General features: G+C 58.1%; 1 long non-coding RNA gene across 2 annotated transcripts in view; it reads right to left on the reverse strand.

Moving 5' to 3' along the window:
• Positions 1 to 308: 308 nt before the first annotated feature.
• LOC145534291 (uncharacterized) overlaps positions 309 to 8,690 on the reverse strand; it is a 27,099-nt gene continuing 18,717 nt past the window's right edge. For both annotated transcript variants that reach the window (XR_014074422.1, XR_014074423.1), the window contains exons 2-3: positions 3,869 to 4,062; positions 309 to 3,241 (exon numbers count right to left, since the gene is read on the reverse strand). This is a non-coding gene — a long non-coding RNA (uncharacterized LOC145534291). The remainder of the gene's footprint in view (positions 3,242 to 3,868; positions 4,063 to 8,690) is intronic.

Genomic DNA, 8,690 nt, shown 5'->3' on the forward strand with positions numbered 1-8,690 from the left:
CTGACAGTGCCTCCCGGAAAAAGTAAAACTCATACAGAGAGTAGAAAAGTGGTTACTAGGGCTATGGGGAGAGGTTGGTAAAAGGGAACAAATGTTCAGCTATAAGATGAATAGAGTCTGAGGATCTAATGTAAAACACGGCAATCTTTTTGACATGTTTTGTATAAATGAAATCTTATGAAGATAAAATCTAAGTGGGAAAGATGGAGGGAAGAAAAAAAAAAGAAGGTGAAATATGTGAGGTGATATGAATTAACTGGATGAGGAATCCTTTCACATCGTAAACACGTGAAATCACCACAGTCATATTTCAATTTCTTGCAATTTTATATGTCAATTGTACCTCAAAAAAGTTGAAATTTTAAAAAAGATATTACAGGATCTATGAAAAACCGTGAAGATTGTGTCTGGCTTGATAACATTGAGAACCTAGAACTCAGGCGATCCAAAACGTCCCCCTGACTAGTAGAGTGTTTGTGTCATCGGTTACTCAATTCTGAATTATCATAGGTTCCAGAATTGTCGGTTGGATGCAAGATTTCAAAGCAGCCACATACTGGAAAACTTAGTTTTAATGAGTTTAGTTCTATTCTCTCAAAGTGGAGAGCTCTATTTAAAGATGATACTTTACGTGGACTTCCTTGATTTTTCGTACGTTGGATCAGAGACGGATGTAGTGAGATACCATGAAGTAATTCCCTGTTTTTCTCTTTATAATTTCCGCGACATGATCCTTCTAGTTAGTAAGAAACATTTGTGTTGCCTTGAAGAGAACTAGATTATTATCATAATAATGGAAAGGGAAAGTAGTAGGTTTATGCTTGGCCCTCTTATATTTAAAATATACCTTTTTGGCTACAGTGTGAGGCACGGGAGATCTAGATCCTGCAATCGAGGAAAGAATCTGTGCCCTTTGCAATGGAAGCAAACTGTCTTAATCCCTGGAACCCTAAGGAAGTTCCTCAAAAGAGACGGTTTGCGACTAGGTCAGAAATGATAGTCTTCAAAGGCAATGCAATCCCTTTGACTTCAAAGGAACAAAATTTACTGACTGAAGAAAAGCCTCTGGGTAATACGAATGAGGAGTCTCTGACCTATGAGCAGCACATCAATACTCCTGTTGCCGGCAATAGGAGTAAAGAGGACATCCCATGACACAGAATGACCTGTCCCAGGAGAGAAGCCCAGGTTCATTCTGCCTGAGAGGAGAAGGCGGGCCGAGTGATGGTCTGGGAAGGGTTTAGAGACTCAGGGTGAGGGCACATGGCTACGCTTGCCGATGCGGGGTCAGATTCCCGATGAGATGAGACGACACGGCTCACCAGCATGGTGGGGCCGTCAGGAACCCCCTCGAATCTTGCAGACCCTCTGCGACCAATGAGAGAGAGCCAGGCACCACTGCTCAGGGGCACAGCTTCTGCTCTGCTCTTGGCAGGTCCCGGTCACCTGCCACCTTCCTGTCTCCAGCAGAGGTAAAGTGAGGCCCAAATGCCTCCTGAGGATCTTTGAGCCCAGAACAGAAACTCTCTTTTTTTCGGTGGCCTGGAGTGTCACAAGCAATCCGAAGGTGAGCGGAATTAAATGCAAGTAGTCAGAATAATGGTGAGAACAAAAGGAAATGGCAAGTCATTGTTAACAATCCATCTTGGACTTAAAGTTTTGTGAAGAGAGAGACGGAACCTAGCTTCAGAAGGGGAGGGAGGTCCCGCAAGGTCGAATGAGGCCCACTGGTGGCTGGGGACTCATCTGGAGGAACTTCTCTGAAGAAGGGCCTGGGATCCATCTGAAAGCGGGAGTGAGAACCCGGGCCCGGGAGTGAGCGTCCAGAGCTGGAACGAGAGCTCCTGGGAGACTGACTCGAGCGCGGCTGGTTTCCGGGGCACCCACCTCCCCTTCTCCTCAGCTGATGCCCGCAGGCTGGGTAACGGCCCTTGAGGGAGAAGCCTTGGCAGAAGGTCTCCCCATGGAGGGAGCCCACAGGTGTCTCAGTCTGTTAGTGGCAGTTGCTCGTTCTCTCGGGCTGCCAGCCCATCTGAGCTGTTTCCGTTGGAGGGAAAATCGGCCTGAAGTTATGCCTGAGGCCCGGGCTCTCTTATTATCAAATTAGGCGAATATCCGATACATAATGTGAATACCTGGCCTACTGCCATGGAATTTCTAAATATCCGTGTGCCGAAAGCTAACTCCACCCCCACGTGTGCAAGCTAATTCAGGGGAACTCGCTCGTGTCTGACCCGTGTGGTAGTAGTGGTGAGAGCAGGAGTGGATCGGGAGCGAAAGGACCAGGTGGAATTTCTCGATTCAAATCCATGAATCTCTGAGGACTTCGTGAGCACGTTACACTTGAAGTGTCATTCCTGGCCTGAGAGGGAGCACGAACAGTACTTTTCTGACGGCTTCATGGAGACGTGAGACAGGAGTCGAGATCCACAGTATGCAGCGAGCGGTATCTTTGCTTATAGGCAGATCCAGAAAAAGCTATCAGCTCACTCTTGGTTCTTTCAAAGCATGTATTAGCTGTGTGGTTGCCTGATATGTGAGTGCCGTCCACCTAGACTGTACGTACACGCACCTCACGCACCGAGTATCTGTCGGCCTTGTAGATGAGGAGGTGGCTGAGCGGCGTTTGCGCAAGTGACTGGGTTTGAATCTAGACAGCACCCTTTGCTGTGGGCTTGGTGAAGTGCAGGTCCTCAGTACACGGGATTCTCATCCTTCCTGGCCTGTTTCTGGCTCCTCCTTACTATCTGGGTTCCACAAGCCTCATCTTTAGCAGCACCGGTGTGCTCTTACCACAAACCTCCGAACAGCACGTTCTTTCAAGGTGCCTCCTCGTCCTTCACCGCTGGTGCTGGGCTCAGACCGTCCCCTGCCCCACGGCCCTTTCCCGGGCCTTTCCTTTTCACTCTCCCGTGGCTAAAGCTCTGACCCGTCCTCCAAGCGCGAGGCCTCTTCTCACTATTTCGCATTCCAGGCAAGCCTACTTATTCTGGGAGTTATTCCCCCTTGATACTTTCTGTCTATAACCAGGACCAGGACCAAGCATACAAATCTCTTTCCACGCAACCCCTTCTTGACGCTCAGCTCTGCCGGGCGTGTTGGTGCTGACTCTCGTACGGATGGTGAGTTGACAGGTGACCGGCGACGGGCGAGCTTTTCATGAACCACGTGGAAAGTATGGTTGGCAAGCCTCTGACACAGATTCCCCCATGGGAAAACATCGTCACCTCCTGAGACAGTCCTGGGAACAAAGTCAATGAACAGAGGATTCAGTGCTTCCGGACACATCGAGTGCTTGTTGCAGACACAACCTGCCCCCAGAGCATCCAAGATCAAGTGTGAGGAAAGGCCTAGGAGTAGCGGGACCGGGGACTGAACAAGTCGGCTCTGCTCCTCTCCCGGCTGCAGTCCGAAGAAACGCCAAACAGGATGCCTCTTTGTTGCCATCAAGTGTCCAGTTCTAAACTTTTGTTAACAATGTATATAATGTTAAGGAGCGGGAGAGCCAGCTTTACTGAAACTTGTGGATCATGCACTTCTTATCCCTGCTACTGTTTGATACAATTAGAGTTTCAGAGCAGCCTGTTTTCCAGCAAAGATACTATATAACCCAAAGGTGCGATTTCTAGTGCCACCTTAATTTCCCCAGTCTCTGGGTACGAGAACTGAACCAAATGTTCTCTAGTATACTTTCAGGGACATGACAAGCTATTCGGATCCTTCCTGATAGATGTTCTGAAAAAGAACTACTAGCTGCAAGAACTAAATCTCAATTTCACCTCCGGCAGAGGAGAAGCTGCGTTGCTGGCAACAGTTAAAATAAACACTGTATCTTCCCAAGAATAGACTGGGTACCCCCAGCGTTTACCTTGAGGCTGCAGCGAGGAAGACTAAGTCTGCCCCTGAACTAGGTCCGTTTCTTTGACTTTAACCTTTATACGTGATTCCTGATATCTTCAGTTTCCGTATGCTGCCTGTAGCCCGAGACGTACAGGGCGCACCCCTCGTCAAGGCTCGGATTTCAAGAGTCTAATACATTTCCATTCAGGTACAGATAGCCATCTGCAGAATAGAGAATAATATTTATCTCGTTGGAGCGCTGCAGGAATATCATGACAGGACACGTGTGGCCCCGCGCGCCCCCAACCACAAGCCCAGATCTCCCGTCTCCCCTCCGAAACCTCCCCCTCCCCCCCCCACACCCAGCCACCGAGGGGGGCCCGGGGAGGGATGGCGGTCTCAGCCCCGGTTCCGAGAGGTCACTCGTGGAGCCGCCCTAGCTAGGCCGAGACGCCAGATGTGGCTGCCCTGCTGCTTCACGTCCCATCTCCGTGAGCCATGCCCAAAAGGCACGTGAAATCATTGAGAGCAAATAGCGCCCCCAGAAAACGCAAAATGATCCTCCTGAACCCCACACGGCCGCCATCTTGGTGGATCCACGTTAGAGGTCATTGGTAGGTATCCCCACTTGATGCCTGAATAGTACTCACACGGACTCGATTTCTTTTCGCTTTTCCTGGGTGCCCTAGCCAGAGAGATCACGTGGGCCGGAGAGCAAACACAGAACAGAACAGAGCCCCGAACCACAGCCAAGTCGAGGGCGTGCGGAACCGCAGGAACTCACAGAGCCTGTGAGGGGACCCAGATGGGGAAGAAGCGTCCGTGCTCACGTATCTCTGGGGAGGTTGGAAGGGGCGCCCGCCAGCGAGGCAGATGCCGCGCGAGTGGCCGGAGACGTTTCTCCGTGGGATCTCTCGGGATGTCGCAGGGTGCCGGGTGCAGGGGCACCCTGGGAGGCCCGGTCCACCGAAAAGCCCGAGAAGTCTTCATGTGGGGCAGGCCCGGGATGGTTTCTTGCAGGGCCGGGCGAGGAGAATTCGGGGGCCCATACCTCCAAGCCCCACACGTCTCGAGAGGGCTCCACGTGGCATTCTGAAAGGCCGGGCGACGGAGGGAAGGGGTTCGTGGCTGCGGACGACGCCTGGCTGGAGGAATTCTTTGTCTTTGGCGACGGTTCACCCCGTAGGTCAGGTCATGAGGTTCCTCGACACCTTCCACGGGGCGGATGTTCACACGGGGAGTGGGGACAGGACGGCGGACTCGCAGGCCACCCTCCTGTCCCCACTGCTCCCCTCCCTCCAGCACTGGAGTTCGAATCTAGATGGGCCTCTGACCGCTCACATCGCTGGGTTTACATCGTGCCGGCTTCACCTTCGATTCTCACAAACTGGCACTCTTGCTGCTGCTAGAAGTGTCCTAGAGAAGAAGACATCGGGTTCCGTACCAGATCAGCTTCTTGGACGTGGCCCTCTGGAGCCCGTGGCTTTGGCTTCAGGGGAAGCGCGCTGCCTACGGTATAGCCTGGCCCGGAAGCTCATCCGAGGATTCCTAAGGAGTTCGCGGGCCCCGAGGATTCTGTTTCCGAAAAGCGTTTTCTGGAACCGGGCGACTTGGGAGAACGTGTCACTGGTGTGGAAAATGGAAGGCCGCTGTCAGAGGGTTCAGTGACCTTTACGCTCCCTCCTTTCACTTGAAAGGCGTCTTCTTTTTTCTCCCCACCCCGCCCCCCAACCCCCCAACCCCCCGCAGCACACACACACCCGACAGCTTGCCTGACCGTTGTTGCTGGGGAGATGAAATCCCAGGAGACGGGAGGCCAAGTCTCTCTCACACCCCGGGGCAAACGATAGGAACGGGTCCCCAGCCGTGTGATGTCTCCGTGTCTCAGCACGGCCGACAGTCTCCTCCTCTTTCTAGGTGCTCCCGTTTCCTCCACCCCCCACCCCCCACCCCCACCCCCCCCCCCGCCACCGACCCCCGCCCCCAGCAGCCCTGCCACCCCACCCCAGACCCGACCGCCCGGCCCGGCCGCCCGGCCGCCTTTCCTTTCCGGTGTTTGTGGCCAGTTATTTTGAAATCCATGTTCTCCTGACCTCAAGCGCACTTTCCCCGCCCACCGGCGCATGCTTGTGTTTGTTGTCGTTGGACTTGATCACGGTCTCGACACAGGTTGACTTTCGTTTTCTCTTGTTGGGGGTCCGAGTGTCTCCTTCTTTTCCTTTCTTGCTCCTGGGCTTGCGTGTCTGTGTCTGTGTCTGCTTTCGAGAAGTCCTGCTTTGTTCTCCGAGCAGCGCTTGCCTGGTTTCGCTTTGCCGGTCGGTCCCTCCCTCCCTGCCTCCCTCCCTTCTCTCTCTCCCTCCCTCCCTCCTTCGGGGAGGGGGCCCGGGGGAGCCCGGGATGTCACTGGTGCCCCTCTCTCGGCCGTCCCCGCCCCGAGCCCCGCCGCCCGCCGGCGTCTCCGTGGAATGTCCGCCCACCAGCCTGGAATCGCGTGGGTGGGGGGGGGAGCGCGTCTCCTTCGTGGCAGCCTCCTGGGGAGCTATTTCCCAGCTCCTCTCCCTTCCTCTGCGGCCGGGGTCGCGTCGCGTCGCGTCTCTCGGAGGCGGCGGCTCCGAGCCGAGCTCGGGCGTTTGGGCGGCCGGCGCTGTGGCGTCCTCGGCGGCCGGCGACAGCGACCCGTCCTCGGGACATTGGAGCCGGTTGTCAGGAGCCACCTGGCGGCCGCTTTTATAGTGTCCCTCCCCTCTGGAGCTTCGGCGACCTTCAGGAGGGTTGTGACTCAGCCGCCGGGCCCGAGGGCACAGCTCTCAGAGACCGGCTCTGCTGGCAGCGACAGTGGCGGTGGCGCCGAGGCCTAGGGACGTCCTGCTGTCGCCGGAGATTGGTTCTCTAGGTTTCTGAGGAGGGTGGCCGTCGCGGCGGCGGCGGCGCTCCAGAGCCGGGCTCTGGGGTGGCCTGACCGGGCCTCCCTCAGGAGGGTTTGCTTTTCGCCCTCAGGAGGGTTTGCCTTCTTCTGCCAGGAGGGTTGGCTCCCGCCCTCAAAAAGGGTTTGCTGTTCGCCTTTTCAGAAGGGTTTGCGTCTCCCTTCAGGAGGTTTTTGCTTTCCCGCCCTTTCAGGAGGGTTTGCCACCCCCGGAGGGTTTGCTTTCTCACCCCTCCCCAACTCCCTGAATCACGGCCAGGAGGTCAGGGACCGGCTCGAGCCGTCCTGGGTGCCCCGGACAGGACGGTCTGGGGCCCCGGGCGTGGTCCCTCGTTGGGGCCCGCTCGTCTCGTGGGAGGCGCCTCGCCGGCGGGTCTCTCTTCGTTTTTCTCTTTGGCAACTCGAAGCCAAACCCCCGCTCGGAGACTCGGACGGACGGACGGGTACACCTACCCGTGCGGGCGAAGGGGGAGGGCGTCCCCGGCCAGCTCCCTCCCCCTTGGCGTCTGCGCCCCCACTTCGCCCACCGGGCGCCCCCTTCGCCCCCCTCCCCCCCCCCAGTCGACCAGATGACCCCCGACAGCTCCGGGCCTGGTGTTTCTGGGGTAGTGCTGGGGACAGGTGGCGGTGCCAAGGTGCCAAGGTCCCTCCCTGCCAGTCGTGGGTGGGCCCCGCTGTCGGGCGCTGTCATTTTGTCGCCCGAAATGGGCCTTTTCTGCCACCAGGTAAGTGCCGACACGGTCTCTCTCGGCGTCTGCCGCCGAGGACTTTGGGCCTCTGGACGCACGCGGGGCTCTGGGCCTTTGGGCCGCCGGCCTGGGCCTGTGCGTCGGCTCCCGCGTGGCGTGTCTGGCAGACCCGACCCGTGGCGCCACCTCCGGTCTCTGGGCGACCCGAGGGCGGCGGGGCGAGGCGCCGTGGGTCTTCTACCCTGTGTGACCCCCGCTGCGGGCGCCCGGTGGTGGCCGGGACGACCCCCGCTCTGTAGGCTCCGTGCCCCGTGTCAGGCAGCTCCTCCTCCTGGGGTCGTCGGCGGCTGTCGCCTGAGGTGAGGTGAGGTGAGGTGTGGCGGGGGGAGGCGGCCGGTGAGGCTTAAAGCGGGCCCCTCCGGCGACTGCCCTCACCGTGCCTTCCCCCCTCCCCCTCGGCTCAACGGATCGATGTGGTGTGGTCGTGCTCTCCCGGGCCGGGCCTAAGCCGTGCCGGACGAGGGACGGGCGTTCCTGGTGAACGTGTGCGGTCTTCTCGGTCTGTCCACGGGGCCCCTCGCCTGCCTTTCCCCCTGCCCGTCGGGGAGGGTGAGGAAGGCGGGAGGGTGGGTGCGGCCTCCGGCCCTGACTCTCGGTCTCCTGCCCGCCCCCCCTCCACGGGGCGTCAGTGAGGCCGTCGGTCTTCGGACACAGCGGACGCTCTCGCTTCGCCTTCTCGGCGCGTGTCCCGCGAGCGGCCCTCCCCGCGGTGGGGAGGGCTGTGCCCGCCGCTGCGCCGCGCGCCCCGCGTGGGTGGGTGAGCGTGCCTCGTTTGACCCTCGGTGGTGCCCCTGGAGCGCTCCAGGTCGCCCCCTCAGGTGCCTGAGGCCGAGCGGTGGTGTCGTTTCCCTTAACCCGGCGTCCTCCTCGGGTCCCCCACCGCGGTGGGGTGTGTGTGTGTCCCGCGAGTGGCTCTCGTTGGGGGGAGGGGTCGAGACGGGAAGAGAGGCGTGCCTGTTCCCCTCGCCTCTTCCGTTGGGGGCAGGTGCTGCCTCGTCGTGGAGGCACGGGCCGTGCTCCGGCCCCGACCGTGCACACGCTCCCGTGTGGTCGTCCGCTTACCTGTACCGCAGACCCCTCCCGCCCAGTCGAGGATCGGCGGCTCGTGGAGCGCCTCCGTGGGCCCGAAGGAGAGACGATGGGGTGAGGGACGGCGCGCCCTCGGTGAGAAAGCCTTC

Source organism: Giraffa tippelskirchi, chromosome 14 (assembly GCF_054371585.1).
Source record: "Giraffa tippelskirchi isolate mGirTip1 chromosome 14, T2T-mGirTip1v1.2.pri, whole genome shotgun sequence".
In the NCBI taxonomy this organism is placed as follows: domain Eukaryota; kingdom Metazoa; phylum Chordata; class Mammalia; order Artiodactyla; family Giraffidae; genus Giraffa; species Giraffa tippelskirchi.